The 22,245-nt window shown below is 45.4% G+C and overlaps 1 protein-coding gene across 2 annotated transcripts in view; it reads left to right on the top strand.

Annotated features, from left to right (window-relative positions):
• Nucleotides 1-22,245, top strand: part of GARRE1 (granule associated Rac and RHOG effector 1) — a 1,402,647-nt gene that overhangs the window by 91,588 nt on the left and 1,288,814 nt on the right. The window lies entirely within an intron of this gene.

Raw genomic sequence — 22,245 nt, 5'->3', positions numbered from 1 at the left:
TCAAGTAAAAGCTAAATTATTGGATGCTCCTGTTCACTATAATGTTTTGTTTGGATCTAAAGCTGAAGAGGTGATTAAAAAGATGGAGGACAAGGCAAAATCCATGCAAACAGTTAAAGATTTCTTACAAGTACAGCCACCCAGATTTAGTAGGAATTGGCCTACAAAAAATTGGTCCTTTCCCAATTCAGACAGGCCTCAGAGGGGTAGATACAGACGCTCCCGAGGAAGGCCTCAAACGCAAGCCTCTTATAGACCAAGACAATGGACTGCTTCCACCCCTAGGGGAGGAGAGGACAGGTCGTAAGCTCATAGGAAACAGACTCAATGACTCCCTCTGTTGGGCTGCAGGAACTTCTTGCCTGGAAGCCCCTCTCAGAGGAAAACTTTCTTTTTCACCTAAATTAGACTCGTATAACCCAAGACAAGTGGGTTCTGGATGTAGTTTCAAGAGGTTACATATTCCATTTTCATACCCTACCAAGGCCAAGTGGATGGCCAGATCTTCCAAAACATCAATGGTCGGAGGCCTTAAACCAGGTGGAAGCTCTCTTGGCTATGAAAGCCATAGAACTAGTTCCACTTTCAGAGATGGGACAAGGTATTTACTCAAGGCTCTTTCTAGTCCCCAGGAAACAAAATTCATGGAGACCCATTCTGGATCTGTCAGTCTTGAACACTTTTCTAGAGTTACCAAATTTCAAGATGCTTACTCTACAGCAGCTACTTCCAATGCTGACCAAAAATGCATGGATGGTAACTTTAGATTTAAAAGAGGCATATTTACACATTCCCATCAGGCAGGAACGCAGAAAATACCTCAGGTTCAAGGCCGGATCGAGGCACTATCAATTCTCTGCGCTGCCCTTTGGATTGTCTACTGCACCCAGGGTCTTCAAATGCCTGGCTTCAGTAGTAGCTTATTGCAGACTCAAGGGAATTCAGATTTACCCTTATCTGGACGACTATTCAGGCAGACAGCAAAGATGTCTTACTCCAGCATCTAGAGTTTGTTCAGAATCTTCTCAAGTTCATGGGATTCACTGTAAACATAAAGTCAAATTTGACACCCTCACAACAGATAATTTTTCTGGGCGCTTCTCTAAACACAACAATCCAGATGGCATTTCTGACATACGAAAAACAATTACAGCTGGCCTCAACTTTCAAAACCTTGGCAACTTTAACTCAGCTATCTGCAAGGAGATTCCTGCAGGCTTTGGGTTACATGGCCTCCTGCATCCTTCTAGTACCATATGCAAGACTGCATATGAGGAAAATACAGTGGTACCTAAAAAGTGTATGGTCTCAGCATTGCCACAGTTTAGACATACTGATCTCCGTCCTGCCTTGTCTTCAAAAGGAATTCCTTTGGTGGTCCAAGGCATGTACTCTAAACAAAGGAAAACCCTTCTGTCTGCCTCCTGCCACTCAAATACTGACCACGGACGCCTCAGATTATGCATGGGGAGCCTATTTTCAGGGCAACTGTCTGCAGGGCCTATGGACAAAGGATCAGAAGCACCTGCATATCAATTTAAAGGAAATGTTAGCCATTCAGAAAGCTCTATTGGCCTTCAGGAATCTTCTACAACCAGGACAACTACTGATACGGACAGACAACACCACAGTTATGTGGTACATAAACAAGCAAGGGGGATCTCATTCCTATCCCCTTTGCAGACTAGCCATGGATCTTTGGAACACAGCTCTAGCTTGCAATCTGGACCTTCAAGCACAGTTTCTACCAGGGAAGCAAAACTTCCTGGCAGACAGTCTGAGCAGAAACCTTTCGGACCCACATGAATGGATGCTGGACACCGAAATATTCAAGATGATTACTGCAGTCTGGGAATGTCCTCACATAGACCTCTTTGCATCCCACCTCAATCATCAACTACAGATTTTTTGCACCAGGACTTTCCACGAACAAGCTTGGAAAGTGGATGCACTATTGTTCAGTTGGAGAAACCTCTCTGGATATGCCTTTACGCCTCTTCCTCTTCTTCCACGGGTATTATTAAAGATCAAACAGGACAAGCCCAAGATGATAATCTTGCTGGCCCCAAATTGGCCTCGACAGTTTTGGTACCCAACACTGAGAAACCTTTGTCTGGAGCCCCCTTAGGTTTTACCACAGACTCCGAACCTTCTGTCCCAGCACCAGGGTCAGGTTCTACACTCCCATGTCAAAACTCTCAGCCTGGCGGCCTGGTTAATCCAGGGTCTTTGAATCATTCTCTCCTACCCAAGCAGGTTATGGATGTCATTTTAGAAGCCAGACGTCCTAGCACTAGAAAATCTTATGCAGGAAAATGGAAAAGATTTTGTTCCTGGATGCAGGCTCAGGATTCTAATCCTCTTATTCCTAACATTCCTCAGATTTTACTTTACCTGACAGACCTCTTACATAAGGGTCTCTCTCTCTCTTCCATAAAGGTACATGCCTGTGCTATTTCTACTCATTATAATACAGACCCTCCAATCTTTTCCCACCAACTCATGAGACAGTTTCTCAGAGGAGCTAATAACTTAAGGCCCCCTAGATCTCCTCCCATTCCTGCTTGGGATCTCAACTATGTTTTGGAAAAGCTCGCCTTACCTCATTTTGAGCCTGCTGCCACATCTGACATCAAGTTTTTATCTTGGAAGACAGCCATCCTGTTAGCTCTGACCTCTGCCAGGAGAGTTTCAGAGTTGCAAGCTCTTATGGCTGTAGAACCTTATATTATTTTTCATCAACACAGGGTGTCTTTAAGGACTAATCCTACTTTCATGCCTAAGGTGGTTTCCAAAGTAGCTTTAAATCAAACTATTCACTTGCCAGCTTTTTTCCCCACTCCTCAAAATAAAGAGGAAAGGATCTTACATTCCTTGGATGTACACAGACAACTACATTTTTACCTGGACAGAACCAAAGGACATCAGGAAATCAGAGCAATTGTTTGTTTCTTATGCTTCAAGTTCCCAAGGTAAAGCCATTTCAAAACAGACCATTTCTAAATGGATTGCTCATGGGATCAAATTTTGCTATTCACACCATGGAAAGCAAATCCCAGGGAGTATAAGGACTCACTCTACCAGAGCTGCTGCCACTTCAGCTGCCTTCCTTAGGGGAGTTCCTACCAAAGACATTTTGGAAGCTGCAACTTGGAGTTCAGTGCATACTTTTTCCAAGCACTACACTCTACCTCTCTACTCTAAGTCTAGGGCAGGCTTTGCTTCTGCAGTCTTGCAGGGCCTTATAGCCGCCCCCTCTACTTTATGACCACCTCCCTTTCATTCTGCTTTGGGATTCTACCCTACAGTCGTGACTGCAGCAGTGAAACACGATGAACATAGTACAGTTGTGTACACTTACCATAAATGTAGATGTTTGAGTGTCTTCACTGTTGCAGTCTGAGTTTCCCTCCCTCCTGTCCCCTCTTATTTTTTCTTTTGTGTGGTTCCTTTTTTCACCTTTCTTCTGAGGTGTATTTGCAAAGGGTATGGGACCTTACTCAATTTGGAACTCCTGACATCTGGGGCAAGAAAAACTGGAGAACATGGCGTCGGCTGTCAGCTTTGTACTCCTGGCGCTCTGACGTCAAGGAGCATGGCTGAACAGCCGGCTGACCAGACTTTGGGATTCTGGCCGACCGAGGACTGCCTGCCGGCAGGGGAGAACCCTACAGTCATGACTGCAACAGTGAAGACACTCTAACATCTACATTTATGGTAAGTGTACACAACTGTACTTTACACTACTGCAGTCATCACACTTGGGTTATCCTGCTGTCAGGCGGTCCCGCAGTCGGCCGAATCCCAAAGTCTTTGTCCGGCGTTGGTTGTCATCACTTCTTCCCTGACGTCAGTGCGACGGGTATAAAAGAGGCAGCTGACACCATTTTCTCCAGTCTTTCTTGCCATGCGGTGCCCGAAGTAGAAACAGTTCACAAGTGCCGGTCGGCTAGCTCCTGAGATTTTCGAATCGAATTTCAGCCCAAAGTCTTCTCTAAAGCTAAGTACTCCGTTGGGGAAACTTTTCTTGCCTCAGACCGATGTCAGACAAAGTTAATAATTGCATTTCTTGTGGGAAGCAAATACCTCATAAGAATTTTCATTCTTATTGTAGTCCTTGCCTAGGCCCAGACCACGACATCTCTGGTTGGTTTTGTGCTAGGTTCAACAAACGTACAATCAAGCATCGGGCAGATTTCGCCCGACATTATTTTGGCAGAAAATTTAACTATAGCATGTCATCGCAGCAACCGACATCAGCAATGATTAAAAAACGCAAGGATAAGGATAGGCAATCAAGGCCAAGACCAGATACCGAGGCCTCAGCAAGGCCTGCCGCTGGTTCTCCGGTTTTCAGCGAGGCGCCTACGCAGCCCCTGACTATAGCTGATTTAGAAATTCTAATGGCCTCCCAGATCGATTCAGCTGGGCCTCAGGAGCCAGTTCCATTTCACCCCTCGGACGCCAACCCTGACAGTGATCCGAAGATTTTGGACAGGCCTTCGGTTTCTGAAGGTGTCTTCAAACCGACAACTATCTCTATTAAGTCTTATGCTAAACTTAAAGCCCCCTTAAAAGTTAGGAAACCGGGTCCACAACCCCCCCCCCCCACAGGCCCCTATGCCTAAAAATCAGATGCTTAAGATGGCTGAGGTTTTAATTACCCTTATCAGGGGTTCCCAACCCCCTCCGGACAAAAGGCCTAGACTGGAGGAAGATTATCCTTCCTCTGACCAAGCATCCATTCCCTCAGCTAACTCTGAGGACCAAGATTATTCATTCCCTCTTTTGGGGAAACTTTACACGCCATGAGGGAACACTTCCACTGGGAAGGCCAAGATTACTCTGACTCTAAGAAAAGACTCCGTGAGTTTCTTCTTCTTCCACAGCATAGACCCCTTGCAATTCCTCCAGTTTTAGATATTTTGGATGATGTTTACACCAAATCTAGTCTAAACCCAGATTCCTTACCTCCTGCACCAGCTAAACCAGACAGATACTACCGAGTTCCTGATTCTCATAAGTTTCTATATAAAAGCCCTGTTGCAGACCCCGAAACCATTTCCCAGGGTCCCAAAGGGGTTAAGCCCTCTACTGCTAAGAATCCACTACCTTCTGAAAGAGATTCCAGAGCATTAGAAAGATGGGGGAAGAAAGTGTATACGTCTGCCACTTTGGCCATGAGGGCCTTAAACTGCCAATTCCACATGCTAAAATACCAGCAGTACTTGATTACACAGTTAAAGCAGAAAATTATGCCTCAGACAGATCAACCTGATTTCAGAGATGCAGGATTTGCTGCATGCAGCAGAACAGGTGGGAAAGCATACCTTACAGTGTGGATTCCTTCAAGGATGCATCTGCAGTCATAACATATGGGTTGTCCTGCCTCAGGCCCTTCGGTCGGCCGGATTCCAAAGTCTGGGTCTGGCCTCGGCTGATGTCACACTTCACCCGACGTCATAGCTCCTGGGGTATAAAGGCATCAGCTGACGCCATTTTCCTCAGTCTTTCTTGCCGCGCGGTGCCCGAAGCAGAAGCTCTTCGCAAGTGCCGGTCGGTCAGATCCAGAGATTTCAGCTACCGAAGACTTCTAAAAAAGCTAAGTACCCCGTTGGGGACTCTTTCTTGCCTCAGCCGATGTCAGACAAAGTAAATAATTGTTTAACTTGTGGGAAACAAATACCTCATCAGGATTTCCACTCTTACTGACTTCCTTGCTTAGGCCCAGACCACGACGTATCAGCTTGTTTAGCCTGTGCTTCCTTCAACCGACGGACACTTAGACGTCGGTCAGAGTTTGCTGAAGAGTTTTTTGGTCCCGCTTTTGCATATAAAATGCCCTCGGAGACTCCGACTACGCATTTAGCCAAAAAACGCAAGGAAAAGGACCGACACTCGCGGCCCGCGGTTTCTGCTGAAACCACGGTTAGGCCTACTGCGAGTGTCTCGGTTTCGGCTGAAACCGAGTCCTCGGTTCTTCCTTCGGCCGAAAGCATGCCTCCGACAACCGAGGCCTCACAGCCCCCGGCTGAGTCGGCTACAGAAATTCATACAGAAGAAGCAGGCACACAAGAATTGTCCGACACCATTCCGTTGGACATCTCTACTCCTGCACATGGGGCAGCTAGACCCCCTGCTTCTATGTCTATTAAGGCCTTCTCCAGGGCTAAAGCAGCTAAACTTTCCAAGGCCTTACCTGCTAAAGCTCCCTCTCACAGACCTTCCTCAAGTTCTCAGATTCTCAGCCTTGCTGAGGACCTTATTTCTCTGATCAGGGGATCCCAACCTCACCCAGACAGGGCCTCACAACCCCCTCCTGAAAAAAGGCCTAGGACTTAACCCCCTGAATCCTCTCTCCTCTGACTATTCTTCGGATGGATCAGATTTATCAGACCATCAGGAAGGACCATACTCACCTTATGAGGATTCGGATGCAGAAGACTCCATTCCTTCTGCCTCCCCCCCAGAAGAATTTTCATTTGGGGAAACTCTACACTCTGAGGGAACACTTCCAATGGCAGGGTCAGGATTTTTCTGATTCTAGGAAAAGGCGAAGGACCTTTTTACACTTACCACAGCATAGGCCTTTAGCCATACCACCTGTACTATCAGTTGTTGATGATGCATACAATGATGCCAGTTCTGCCCCTGATTCTCTTCCCCCGGCCCCTGCCAAACCTGACAGATATTACAGGGTCCCGGATTCTCACTTCCACTTGTATAAGGCCCATGCTGCAGACCCAGAAACCATTTCTCAGGGCCCTAAGGGTGTTGCAGCTGCCTCTGCCAAAAACCCCCCTACCCTCTGAAAGAGAATCAAGAGCATTAGAGAGATGGGGTAGAAAGGTTTATACATCTGCTACTCTTTCTGCCAGGGCTTTAAACTGTCAATTTCACATGATACAGTACCAGGAATTTTTGTTAGATCAGCTGAATAAAAAGCTTTCCTCTCCTGAACCTTTAGACCGTAAGTCCCTTCAGGATTTGGTACACAGCTCACAGCAGGTCAGTAATCATTTCTTAAAATGTGGCTATGATGCACTGGAGGCTTCATTTAGATCAGCTATGACTGGAGCAGTGATTCGAAGGCATGCCTGGCTAAAAGAGCAATCCTTGCCAGACCATGTTAAGTCTAAACTCCTAGATGCCCCTATGGAGAAACAAAGTTTATTTGGCTCCCCTGCACAGGAGGTTCTAAAGAAAGTGGAAGAAAAAGCAAAATCTGTGCAAACAGTCAAGGATTTCCTGCAGGTCCAACCTCCGAGGTTCAGCAGAAATTGGCCTTCAAAGAATTGGTCCTTTCCAGACACCTCCAGAGCACAGAGAGGCAGAAACAGATGCCCAAGAGGCAGAGGTCAATCAAGGGGTGCCTACAGGGGTCGTCAGTGGCAACCTGCCAACCAGAGGAGTACCGCCACAGCTGCAACTGCAACCACTTCCACAGGGCAGACACAATGACTTGGCTCTGATTCCGCCTACCAGGGAACAACTGGAAGCACCCTTGGGCGGAAAGCTAGCTTTATTTTCAAAAAACTGGCATTGCATTACAGGAGACAAATGGACTTTGCAAACAATAGACAAAGGCTACAGGTTTCACTTCCACACTTTACCAAAAAAGAGAGGAATGCCAAACCTTCCACCAAGCCAGAAGTCAGAGGCTCTAAAACAAATCATCAACTTACTAAGGATGAGAGCAATAGAAAAGGTACCACCTATGGAACAAGGCCAAGGATTTTACTCCAGACTATTCCTTGTACCAAGAAAAGAAACTCTATTCTCGACTTGTCCGCACTGAACACATATCTCATTGTACCAAAATTCAAGATGCTGACCCTACAGCAACTTCTTCCCATGTTGGGCAAGGAGTCTTGGCTGGTGACTCTAGATCTCAAGGAGGCATACCTGCACGTCCCTATATGACCAGATTGCAGAAGACACCTCAGATTTCTTGCAGGATCAGAGCATTATCAATTCTCAGCATTGCCTTTTGGCTTATCTACTGCGCCCAGAGTATTCACGAAATGCCTGGCATCAGTAATTGCACATTGCAGGCTTCAGGGAATTCTAATCTACCCATACCTGGACGACTGCCTAATACAAGCGGACAACAAGACAAAAATAATAAAGGATTTGGCCTATGTCATACAACTGCTGCAAGCCTTGGGATACACAGTCAACATACAGAAGTCAAGACTAGTGCCATCCCAAAGGATAACATTTTTGGGTGCAGAACTGGACACAATAACTCAGATGGCTTTTCTCACAGAAGAAAAACAAAAGCAACTACCAGTCTACTTCATGGCATTGACAAGACAAACTCAGCTTACTGCAAGGAAAGTCCTGCAGGCCCTGGGTTACATGGCATCCTGCATAATCTTGATCCCACATGCCAGGCTGCATATGAGAAAATTACAATGGTACCTAAGGAATGTATGGTCTCAACACAGACACAGTCTAGAAACCATGATACCAATCATTCCATGCCTGAAAAAAGAATTCCTGTGGTGGGCTCAGGCCTGCCAGACCAACAGAGGGTTGCCTTTCCACAAACCACAACCAAGGCAGACCATCACCACGGACGCCTCAGACCTAGGCTGGGGGGCACACATGGAAGACAAGTGTATCCAAGGCCTATGGTCCCAAGACCAGCTGAATCTACACATAAATCTAAAGGAGATGCTGGCAGTGAAGCATGCAATCGAGGCATTCAAATCATTACTCCAGCAAGGACATCTGCTGATAAGGACGGACAATACCACAGTCATGTGGTACATCAACAAACAGGGAGGCACGCATTCCTACCCTCTATGCCGGATGGCAATGGACCTGTGGAACCTAGGCCTGAATCTCAACATTCAACTGCAGGCCAGATTCGTACCAGGAAAAGAGAATTCACTAGCAGACAGCTTAAGCAGAACTACCACGGATGCTCACGAATGGATGCTGCATCCAGACATCTTCAAAACCATAACAAAGAAATGGGGAATGCCAGAGATAGACCTGTTCGCCTCCCCACTCAACCACCAACTGAAGAAATTCTGCTCAAGAGAATACCACCCACAAGCCTGGAGGGTGGACTCCCTTTCTTTCAGCTGGAAGGCCCTGACAGTTTATGCCTTTCCACCTCTACCATTGATGTACAAAGTTCTACTGAAGATCAGGGAGAAACAACCAAAGGTAATTCTGATAGCTCCAGACTGGCCAAGGCAGTATTGGTACCCGCTACTGAGAAGCATGTCTCGGACGAACTCATGGCCTCTACCTCTTTGGCCTTTACTTCTAACGCAGAACAACTACAAGACCCTGCATCCAAACTTGAAAACGCTGCAGCTAACTGCCTGGAAAATTGCATAAAACAAAACCATCCTGTTTTATCTCAGAGGGTCAAGGACATTATCCTGGAGGCTCGCAGACCCTCCACAAGGAAAACATACTCAGCCAAATGGAAGAGATTCCTCATTTGGAGTGCATCAAAGGGAACAAATGTCTCACTGGCAAACCTAGCACACATCCTAGAATACTTAGCAGAACTGTTCCACAATGGCCTGTCCTATTCTTCCATTAAGATTCATGCTTCAGCAATTTCAGCAGAGTACAACATGGATCCTCCTATCTTCTCTCACCCTCTCCTCAGACAATTTTTAAGAGGGATCAAAAATGTAAAACCCCCAAGGAAACCACCTCTGCCTGCATGGGATCTCAATTTTGTGCTGGAGAAATTAACACTTCCCCCTTTTGACCCAGCAGCATCAGCAGACTTGCAGTTCTTATCTTGGAAAACTGCCTTCCTTCTAGCAATCACTTCAGCAAGAAGGGTATCAGAGTTACAGGCATTAATGGCAGTGCAGCCTTTCCTTATCTTTCACCAGGATAGAGTGTCTCTGAGAACCAATCCTACTTTCATGCCAAAGGTGGTATCCAGGGTATCCTTGAACCAAGCTATTCATTTACCTACGTTCTTCCCTAAATCACAGAACAGGGGGGAAAAACTACTGCACACCTTGGATGTACACAGACAACTGCGCTACTATCTGGACAGAACTAAGACCAGCAGAAAAACTGACCAGCTTCTGGTAGCATATGCAAAAGGAGTGCAAGGAAAAGCAATTTCCAAACAGACAATTTCAAAATGGATAGGAAATTGCATTCGATTCTGCTACTCTTTTCATGGAAAGACAACTCCTGAAAATATCAGGCCTCACTCCAAAAGAGCTACAGCCACCACTACAGCTTTCCTACGAGGAGTGGCTACCAAAGACATTTTAGAAGCTGCTACTTGGAGCTCCGTGCATATATTTGCCAAGCATTACAATCTTCCTTTATACTCCAGATCCCGAGCAGGTTTTGCAACTGCAGTTTTACAAGGGATCTTAACTACACCATCATTATCTTAGTGCCTCCTCCCCCAGTTTGGCTATGGTATTCTACCCATATGTTATGACTGCAGATGCATCCTTGAAGGGCATAGTACAGTTTTGTACCTACCATAAATGTAGATGTCCGATAGGTATGCATCTGCAGTCAGGATTACCCACCCTCCTTCCCCTCTGTGGTATTCCTAGGGTACTTACCCCTCTTAGCTAGCTGGGGGTATCTATTATGGTGTATTTGTTTGTATGTATATATGTATATATACTTTTTGTTTTCTACTGTTTGGAATTTTCTACTTTTATCCAAATTTAGCCTTCCTAGAGGGCAGCTGGCATCTGGGGCAAGAAACACTGAGGAAAATGGCGTCGGCTGATGCCTTTATACCCCAGGAGCTATGACGTCGGGTGAAGTGCGACATCAGCTGAGGCCAGACCCAGACTTTGGAATCCGGCCGACCAAAGGGCTGCCTGAGGCAGGACAACCCATATGTTATGACTGCAGATGCATACCTATTGGACATCTACATTTATGGTAGGTACAAAACTGTACTTTTTGATTCATTGGAAGCCTCATGTAGAGCAGCTGTCCCAGGGTCTGTAATACGTAGACATGCTTGGCTAAAAGAGCAAGCCGTACCAGAACATGTCAAAGCAAAGTTATTGGATGCTCCATTGCAGAAAGATGTGTTATTTGGTGTCAAAGAAGAGGAAGTTTTAAAGAAAATGGAAGAAAAGGCAAAATCTATGCAGACAGTTACAGATTTTTTACAGGTACAACCTCCTCGCTTCAGCAGAAACTGGCCATCAAAAAACTGGTCCTTTCCTGCATCAGACAGACCCCAATGGGGTAGGTACAGATGCCCAAAGGGCAGAGGCCAGCCACAACATTCTTTCAGGCCTAGACAATGGCATACAACTCAGAGGTGGAGACGAAAGATCTCAACCCTTCAGGAAACGAACACAATGACCTCTCTCTTCGCCTGCCAAGCAAAATTGCCCTGGCAGCACCTTTGGGAGGAAAATTGTCTCCATTTCCACAAAAGTGGCGCATCATAACAAAGGACAAATGGGTTCTGGATATTATTACCCGAGGCTACAGATTTCATTTTCATACTTTACCACGGGTGACAGGCATGCCAAATCTGTCTCCAAACCAATGAGCAGAGGCACAAACGCAAATTTCAGCTCTCATGGATATGAAAGCAATTCAAAAGGTTTCCTACAAAGGAGCAAGGTCAAGGTTTTTACTCAAGACTATTTCTAGTACCAAGAAAGGACAAAGCCTGGAGACCCATTTTAGACTTCTCAATTCTAAACACATACCTGGAGGTACCCAAATTCAAAATGCTCACACTACAGCAGCTTCTTCCCATGCTGGGCAAGGAGTCTTGGCTGGTAACGTTGGACCTCAGAGGCATACCTGCATGTCCCTATCAGACAAGATTGCAGAAGATACCTCAGATTGTTGGCAGGTACAATGCATTATCAATTCTCTGCATTGCCCTTTGGCTTATCTACTGCGCCCAGAGTATTTACGAAATGCCTAGCATCAGTAATTGCATACTGCAGACAACGAGGAATACAAATTCATCCATGTCTGGACGACTGCCTGATCAAGCGGACAGCAAGGACATTCTATTACAGCATCTGGCATTTGTAACAAAGCTGCTAAGTTGCCTAGGGTACACAGTAAACAAAACGAAGTCAAAGTTAATACCCTCACAAGAGTAATATTCCTGGGTGCCAGCTTAAATACAATGGCCCAGATGGCTTACCTCACGCCAGACAAACAAAAACAACTGACTCAATACTTCAAAAAGATGGCAACTTTTACCCTGCTCACTGCAAGGAAAATCCTGCAGACATTGGGGTTCATGGCATCCTGCATTCAACTAATTCCACATGCAAAGCTGCATATTAAGAAATTACAATGGTACCTGAAAAGTGTATGGACTCAACACAGGCACAGCCTCGAAACAAGTATACCTCTCATTCCCTGCCTTCAAAAAGAGTTCCTATGGTGGGCTCAAGCATGTCAATTAAACAAGGGTCTTCCCTTTGTCTTACCTCCAGCAAACCAAACTATGACAACAGATTCTTCAGACTACGCCTGGGGAGCACACATGGCAGGACAGTGCATACAGGGCAAATGGTCTGCAAAACAAATGCATCTACACATCAACCAAAAGGAGATGCTAGCTGTGCAAAATGCCCTGACAGCCTTCAAGGACCTCTTGCATCCAGGACAACTACTAATAAGGACAGACAACACCACAGCTATGTGATACATAAACAAACAGGGAGGAACCCACTCCTACCCTTTATGCAGACAGGCATTGAATGATCTTGTGGAACACAGCATTGATTTCCAAGTACAACTGCAAGCACAATTCCTGCCAGGAAAGGGAAACATATTGGCAGACGAATTAAGCAGAAATATGACAGATCCTCACGAGTGGAGACTACACCCACAAGTATTTTCAATGATAACTCAAAGGTGGGGACGCCCAGACATAGATCTATTTGCCTCCCCCAACAGTTGCCAACTACAGAAATTTTGCACAAGGACTTATTCCCTAGCCTGGAAAGTGGACGCCCTATCATTCAGTTGGACAGCATTGACAGTCTATGCCTTCCCACCACTACCTCTATTGACCAAGGTATTACTGAAAGTCAGATCAGAGAGGACCACAAATGATCCTCATTGCTCCGGACTGGCCACGTCAGCACTGGTACCCATTACTAAGGAACTTGTCTCACAGCCCTCCATGGATCTTACATCAATTCCCACTTCTGTTGACTCAGCAAAACTCTCACATCCTTCACAGTCAGCTCAGGACTTTAAATTTAGCTGCATGGAGAATACCTTGAATTATCAATCAACACTTCTCTCAAAGGACATCCTGAATGTCATTTTGGAGGCCAGGAGGCCCAGCACCAGAAAAACTTACTCAGACAAATGGAGAAGATTTTGTGCATGGAACCAGGCTAAAGGCCAAAATCCTTGGATACCAAACATTCCTCAAATACTGCAATACTTAACTGAGATGCTACACAAAGGCCTTTCCTTCTCATCCATTAAGATCCATGCTTCAGCCATTTTAGCTCAGTATAATACGGATCCTCCCATATTCTCACACCCTTTACTAAGGCAGTTTCTCAGAGGTTCTTAAAATACAAGACCCCCCCCCCCCCCCCCCCAGAAAACCCCCAATGCCAGCTTGGGACCTCAACTTCGTTTTAGAAAAATTAACACTGCCTCCTTTCGAACCAGCCTTCTCAGCAGAACTGCAATACTTGTCATGGAAAATAGCTCTGTTGCTGGCTATCACCTCAGCACGCAGGCACTTATGGCAGTGGAACCTTTCATCATTTTCCATCAGGACAGAGTCTCTTTACGAACTAACCCTACCTTTATGCCAAAGGTAGTATCCAGTGTGGCTTTGAATCAGACCATTCATTTATCCAGCTTTTATCCAAACCCCCAGAATAAAGGAGGAAGACTCCTTCACTCTTTGGACATTCACAGACAGCTGCGTTACTATTTGGATAAGACAAATACCTTCAGAAAAACTGACCAACTCTTTGTATTCTATGCTGCAGGTTCACAAGGTAAGGCTATTTCAAAACAGACCATCTCCAGATGGATAGCACATTGTATCCGCTTTTGCTACTCGCACCATGAGAAAGGAGTGCCTGTTAATATTAGGTCCCATTCTACCAGGGCTACAGCAACCTCAGCAGCCTTTCTCAGGGGGGTTCCAACCAAGGACATTCTGGAGGCAGCTACTTGGAGTTCAGTGCGCACCTTTACCAACCACTACCACCTTCCATTATACTCAAAAACCAGAGCAGGTTTTGCCACTGCAGTTCTGCAGGGCATCCTAGCTTCGCCTAACTCAGTTTAGTACCAGCCACCCATCCATAGCTTTGGGATTCAACCCAAGTGTGATGGCTGCAGCAGTATAACACGATGAACATAGTACAGTTTTGTACCTACCATAAATGTAGATGTTCGAGTGTATATACTGCTGCAGTCAAGGTTACCCTCCTTACATCCCCTCTACATACCATGATGTTAGTTATAACTCCATGTACATCAATCATTTGGATGCATGTCTATATGGTGTATTTGCTAACAGCTAGTACTATTGTTTATCTACTAAGGTATTTTTGCCTAGTTATTTGTATTGCCTTCCTAGTTGGGGGCATCTGACATCTGGGGCAAGAAAAACAAAGAAAATGGCGTCGGCTGCCTCTTTTACACCCCTGTCACACTGACGTCAGGGAAGAAGCGACTACAACCGATGCCGGACCAAGACTTTGGGATTCGGCCAACTGCGGGACCGCCTGACAGCAGGATAACCCAAGTGTGATGACTGCAGCAGTATATACACTCGACTTTGTTATTCAGGCCGACTGAGGGCAACCTGCCAGCAGATTACACGAATGTAATGACTGCAACAGTGAATACACTCGAACATCTACATTTATGGTAAGTGTACACAACTGTACTTTTCACGTTTAGGGTGTGTATATTAGTATTCTACCTTGTCAGATAGTAAGTATAGGTTTAATTCGAGGAGTCAGTTTAAGAGTTTATTTTCGTTTACTACGTTCTAGTCTCTTATGTCACTTGGGGGAAGGTGTTGGCCAAACAAAACTTTTCAATGTTATGATTTTTGTTTTCTTTCGGCTAAATAAACATTTGCTTAAATTGTGTCGAGCATGTACTCGACAAATTAAGCATTTGTTTATTTAATATAGACCCTTCAGGAAGCATTAGTAAACGTTATTCATTTTAGGAGGACATGTGCATAAAACCCAAGTCTTTTGATGTGTAAATGTTTTATTTTTATGGACCTTGAATAAATATGGCTTTTAAGAAGTGTTTCACTTACACACGTTGTCATGTTTTTGATCACATTCATGGCACCCTGTGTTACATATGTTTGCTATTATTGTGTAACACTGTGAATTATTGACAACACATGATTCTTGTTCAGCATGTGTGGTTGAAGGATTTAAAACCGAAAACAAGAGTACACTGCCAAGTATTTTGTTCATTGAAAGTAAGCAAATCCACAAAATACTTAATAGGTCACCTTGGAAAAGATCCAATATTTTTGGTCTAATATGTTTCCTTTTGGACTGATTTTGTTAAGATTGACTATTGTTCCTGTAAATTATCTGTGAGAATTTTGAGGTACGTAACTATGATCTTACCCTGGCAGAGTTTTATCAGTCTTGTTTTCTCTGTGAAGAGGGTCCCGTGCCAACAGTCCATGGATATTTGTAGAAGTGTGAGACGTTGCTGTGTGTAGCCAGCATTATATGGATCCGTCTTCATTTCTTGTCAGTGTGTTAGACTCTTCACATCCTATGTCATAGTCTGAGTAATGTAAGCTTACTGGCTTGTACTCCTTTAGCATTTGTTTATCTTTAGACATCTGAAACTTGAAATGAGTACAAATTTGTGATTGCTGTAAAGTTATTGCCTACATTTTTTCCACTTTATTTTATGATTGTTTCTGCTACCTTTAACTCCTTAAAGATAGATAATGGGGGGTTAAAAAGTTAGAATCAAAATAATAGTCATTAAGCCTAGCAGAGGTGAATTGTCAAAGGAAATCGCCTAGTACCAATCTATGAACCTGTCGGCCCTAGGGCCTAAACAAACCTAGCCATAATTCCCTGGATATTTCTTCCCACAATATTTACTTCCCTTGACCCCTGTCTAGCAGGGCAACTGGCATGATCCCCAAGGTGAATTTCCTGTCTCCCATCCAATTGTCAAGGTTCCTTTTGAAGAGGGCCAAGGAGGTGCTCTGCTTGACATGTATGGGCAGTCTATTCCAGAGTATGGAGAGTCTCTGGGTCAGGAACCTATCCCTCCAGTATGTTTTGTTCATTGTGATGACAAGATTTAGATCCATGGAGCGTGTGGCTCTGAGGGATTGGGATTTCTTTAAGTGGAGCATGTCCAACAGTTTGGGATTTGACATGGCTTTGTATGTTAAGCAGAGATCACCTCTGAGTAGACGATATTCCACAGAGTATAGCGGGAGTTTTTTTTAGACGGTCAGCATAGGGCATCTGCTTTATGCTGACTGTCTAAAAAAAAACTCCAGGTATACTCTGGCATCTGTCAAGAGTTAATGGAAATCATGTCAGGAGACTTAACTATGCAGATATAGTAGCTGTGGTCTGAACTTTCCAGAGGCTACATTGCATTTAATTTCTGGTACTGCTTTGAATAATCAGTTTAACTAGCTCATTAGCATTTAAAGGTTTGCACTTGCACATTCTGCATCCCCATATTTTTTAAGTTAACTATGCATCTAAGGAGTATGTATTACATTAAATCACCATAAGTTAAACCACTGTAGTATTTTTATGGGCTGTTTACATCAAATGAGACTTTTGTAGCCAGCCTGATGTTGTGGAGGATTAAAGCCCTAATTACAGCCCAAATGATCCAAGCTTGATTAGCAACTCCGGTGTCTGATGGAGCTAGCCGAGTGGATGGGCATGCATGTCCCTGGATGGAAAGAGAACTAGCATTGGTAGATCCTTCCAAGCTCTGGCCTGCTTCTGAACCTGTTTTGTTGCATTGAAACTGTGTTTATTGATGTCCTTCAAGGATGCATCTGCAGTCCTAACATATGGGTTGTCCTGCCTCAGGCAGCCCTTCGGTCGGCCGGATTCCAAAGTCTGGGTCTGGCCTCGGCTGATGTCGCACTTCACCCGACGTCATAGCTGCTGGGGTATAAAGGCATCAGCCGACGCCATTTTCCTCAGTCTTTCTTGCCGCACGGTGCCCGAAGCAGAAGCTGTTCGCAAGTGCCGGTCGGTCATATCCAGAGATTTCTACTACCGAAGACTTCTAAAAAGCTAAGTACCCCGTTGGGGACTCTTTCTTGCCTCAGCCAATGTCAGACAAAGTAAATAATTGTTTAACTTGTGGGAAACAAATACCTCATAAGGATTTCCACTCTTACTGCCTTCCTTGTTTAGGCCCGGACCACGACGTATCAGCTTGTTTAGCCTGTGCTTCTTTCAACCATAGGACGCTTAGACGTCGGTCGGAGTTTGCAGAGGAGTTTTTTGGTCCCGCTTTTGCATACAAAATGCCATCGGAGACTCAGATTACACAATTAGCTAAAAAGCGCAAGGAAAAGGACCGACACTCGCGGTCCACGGTTTCGGCTGAAACCACGGTTAGGCCAACCACGAGTGTCTCTGTTTCGGCTGAAACAGAGTCCTCGGTTCTTCCTTCGGCCGAAAGCAGGCCTCCGATAGCCGAGGCTTCACAGAGCATGGTTGAGTCGGCTACTGAAATTGCCCCTACAGAAGCAAGCACCCAGGATTTGTCAGATACTATTCCTTTAGACATATCTACCCCTGCACGTGGGGCTGCTAGACCCCCTGCATCTATGTCTATCAAGGCTTTTTCCAGGGCTAAAGCAGCTAAATCTGCTAAGGCCTTACCTGCTGAAACTCCCTCACACAGGCCTACCTCTAGATGTCCTTCAAGGATGCATCTGCAGTCCTTACAAATGGGTTGTCCTGGCCTCAGGCAGCCCTTCGGTCGGCCGGATTCCAAAGTCTGGGTCTGGCCTCGGCTGATGTCGCACTTCACCCGACGTCATAGCTGCAGTTCAGCGGGTATAAAGGCATCAGCCGACGCCATTTTCCTCCGTCTTTCTTGCCGCGTGGCGCCCGAAGCAGAAGCTGTTCGCAAGTGCCGGTCGGTCAGAACCAGAGATTACTACTACCGAAGACTTCTAAAAAGCTAAGTACCCCGTTGGGGACTCTTTCTTGCCTCAGCCGATGTCAGAAAAAGTGAATAACTGTTTAACTTGTGGGAAACAAATACCTCATAAAGATTTCCACTCTTACTGCCTACCTTGTTTAGGCCCAGACCACGACGTAGCAGCTTGTCTAGCCTGTGCTTCTTTCAACCGACGGACGCTTGGACGTCGGTCGGAATTTGCTGAGGAGTTTTTCGGCTCCACTTTCGCTTACAATATGCCGTCGGAAACTCCGACTTCGCAATTAACTAAAAAGCGCAAGGAAAAGGACCGACACTCGCGGTCCGCGGTTTCGGCCGAAACTGCGGTTAAGTCAACCGCGAGTGTCTCGGTTTCGGCTGAAACAGAGTCCACGGTTCTTCCTTCGGCCGAAAGCTTGCCTCCTACCGAGGCCTCATCCAGCATGGCTGAATCTGCTACTGAAATCCCACCTGTTCTTGCAGGTTCACAGGATTTATCTGATACTATACCTTTAGATATATCTACTCCTGCACGTGGAGCTGCTAGGCCCCCTGCATCCATGTCGATTAAGGCTTTTGCCAGGGCTAAAGCAGCAAAATCTACCAAAACTGTGCCTGCTAAGACCCCCTCTCACAGGCCTAGCTCTAGTTCTCAAATGCTTAGTCTAGCAGAGGATCTCATTTCTTTGATCCGGGGATCCCAACCTCACCCTGACAGGGCCTCTCACCCACCTCCAGAGAAGAGGCCTAGAGCAGAGCCCCCTGAGCCAGTTTCTTCAGATTACTCCTCTGATGATTCAGATAATACAAACCCTCCTGAGGGCCCCTATTCTCCTTATGAGGACTCTGATGCAGAAGACTCCATTCCTTCTGCCTCTCCGCCTGAGGAATTTTCTTTTGGGGAAACCTTGCATGCTATGAGGGAACAATTTCAATGGCAGGGCCAGGATTTTTCAGACTCTAGGAAAAGGCTTAGGACCTTTTTGCATTTGCCACAGCATAGGCCTTTAGCCATTCCTCCAGTACTCACTGTTGTGGATGATGCATTTAATGATGTTTGTACTGCTCCTGATTCTCTTCCTCCGGCCCCTGCTAAGCCCGACAGGTATACAGGGTTCCGGACACACATTATCATTTGTATAAGGCTCCTTTTGCAGATCCTGAAACTATCTCCCAGGGACCCAAGGCTGTAGCAGCTACCTCTGCCAAAAACCCCCTCCCCTTTGAAAGGGAATCTAGGGCCTTAGAGAGATGGGGTAAAAAAGTTTACACTTCTGCTACTCTTTCGGCTAGGGCCTTAAACTGTCAATTCCACATGATTCAGTATCAGGAATTTATGTTAGATCAGTTAACTAAAAAACTGTCCTCGTCTGAACCATTAGACAAAAAATCTGTTCAGGAAATGGTACATAACATTCAGCAGGTCAGTAATCATTCTTTAAAATGCGGCTATGATGCACTGGTGGCTTCCTTTAGATCAGCTATGACTGGTACAGTGATCAGAAGGCATGCATGGTTAAAAGAGCAGTCCTTACCAGACCATGTTAAATCAAAGCTCCTAGATGCTCCCATGGATAAGCTCAATTTGTTTGGCTCCCCTGCACAGCAGGTGCTGAAGAAGGTGGAAGAGAAAGCAAAATCTGTCCAGACAGTCAAGGATTTCTTACTGGTCCAGCCTCCAAGGTTTAGTAGGAACTGGCCTTCCAAGAATTGGTCCTTTTCAGACACCTCCAGAGCTCAGAGAGGCAGGAATAGGCGCCCAAGAGGCAGGGGTCAATCCAGAGGTGCCTACAGGGGACATCAGTGGCAGCCTAACAACCAGCGAAGTACTGCCACAGATCCAGCCACCACCACTTCCACAGGACAATCACAGTGACTTGGCTCTGAGACCGCCTACCAGGGAACAACTAGAAGCACCCTTAGGCGGAAAGCTAGCCTTATTTTCAGTAAACTGGCATCACATCACAGGAGACAAATGGATTTTACAGACAATAGACCAAGGTTACAGGTTTCACTTCCATACTCTACCAAGGAAGAGAGGAATGCCAAACCTACCTCCAAATCAGAAGACAAAAGCTCTAGAACAAATACACCACTTACTAAGGATGAGAGCTATAGAAAGAGTACCGTCTATGGAACAAGGGCAAGGATTTTACTCCAGACTTTTCCTGGTGCCAAGAAAAGAAAACCAATGGAGACCTATTCTCGACCTGTCCGCTCTAAACACATACCTCATTGTTCCAAAATTCAAAATGCTGACCCTACAGCAGCTTCTTCCCATGCTGGGCAAGGAGTCTTGGCTGGTAACTCTAGATCTCAAGGAGGCATACCTGCACGTCCCCATACGACCAAATTGCAGAAGATTCCTCAGATTTCTTGCAGGATCAGAGCATTATCAATTCTCAGCATTGCCCTTTGGCTTATCTACTGCGCCCAGAGTATTCACGAAATGCCTGGCATCAGTAATTGCTCATTGCAGGCTTCAGGGAATTCAAATTTACCCTTACCTGGACGACTGCCTGTTACAAGCGGACAACAAAAACAAATTAGAAAAAGATTTGAAAAAGGTCATTCATCTACTGCAAGCCCTGGGATACACAGTCAATATAAAAAAGTCAAGGCTGATACCATCCCAAAGGATAACTTTCTTGGGTGCAGAGCTGGACACATCAAATCAAATGGCATCCCTCACAGCAGAAAAACAGAAGCACTTTCCTCTCTATTTCATGGCATTAACAAAGCAGAACCAGCTAGCAGCAAGGAAAGTCCTGCAAGCCCTGGGTTACATGGCATCCTGCATAATATTGATTCCACATGCCAGACTACATATGAGAAGGTTACAATGGTACCCAAGGAATTTATGGTCTCAGCACAAGCACAGCCTAGAAACCCAAATTCCAATAATTCCATGCCTGAAGCAAGAATTCCAATGGTGGGCTCAGGCCTGTCAATCGAACAAAGGGCTGCCCTTCCACAGCACCCAACCAAGCCAGACTATCACAACGGACGCCTCAGACCTCGGTTGGTGGGCACACATGCTGGACAAGTGCATACAAGGCTTATGGACTCAAGACCAGCTGAACCTACACATAAATCAAAAGGAGATGCTGGCAGTAAAACTGGCAATTCAGACATTCAGACCATTTCTTCGACAGGGTCAATTGCTGATAAGGACGGACAACACCACAGTTATGTGGTACATCAACAAACAGGGAGGCACACATTCATACCCTCTATGCCGGATGGCAATGGACCTCTGGAATGTGGCCCTGAGCTTCAACATTCAGTTACAAGCAATATTTGTACCAGGAAAAGAAAATATACTAGCAGACATCCTAAGCAGAACTACCACGGATGCCCACAAATGGATGTTACATCCAGACATCTTCAAATCCATTACAGAGAAATGGGGACTACCAGAAATAGACTTATTCGCATCCCCACACAACCACCAATTGAAAAAATTCTGCACGAGGGCATACCACCCACTTGCTTGGAAGGTGGACTCCCTATCTTTCAGTTGGAAAAACCTGACAGCATATGCATTCCCACCTCTTCCTTTGATGCACAAGATGCTATTGAAGATCAAAGAAGACCGTCCAAGGATCATCCTGATAGCTCCAGAATGGCCGAGGCAGCATTGGTACCCATTACTGAGGAGGATGTCTCGGGAACAAATATGGCCTCTGCCCCTAGTTCCCTTACTGTTAACACAGAACAACTTCAAAACCCTGCATCCAAACCTGAAAGCACTGCAGCTGGCTGCCTGGAACATTGCATAAGACAAAATAACCCAGATTTATCTCAAAGGGTTAAAGACATTATCTTGGAGGCTCACAGACCCTCAACAAGAAAAACTTATTCAGCAAAATGGAAAAGATATCTCATTTGGAGTGCAACAAAAGGAGTAGATGCATCATTGGCAAACATAGCTAACATCCTGGAATATTTAGCATAGCTTTTCCACAATGGTCTGTCTTACTCCTCCATTAAGATTCATGCATCAGCAATTTCAGCAGAATACAACATGGATCCTCCAGTCTTTTCTCAACCTCTACTCAGACAGTTTCTCAGAGGAATTAAAAATGTAAAACCACC

Source organism: Protopterus annectens, chromosome 8.part1 (genome assembly GCF_019279795.1).
Source record: "Protopterus annectens isolate FY-2018-M chromosome 8.part1, PAN1.0, whole genome shotgun sequence".
Lineage (NCBI taxonomy): Eukaryota > Metazoa > Chordata > Ceratodontiformes > Protopteridae > Protopterus > Protopterus annectens.
The sequence above is the reverse complement of the archived record's forward strand: the minus strand, read 5'-3'. Positions and strand labels throughout refer to the sequence as shown.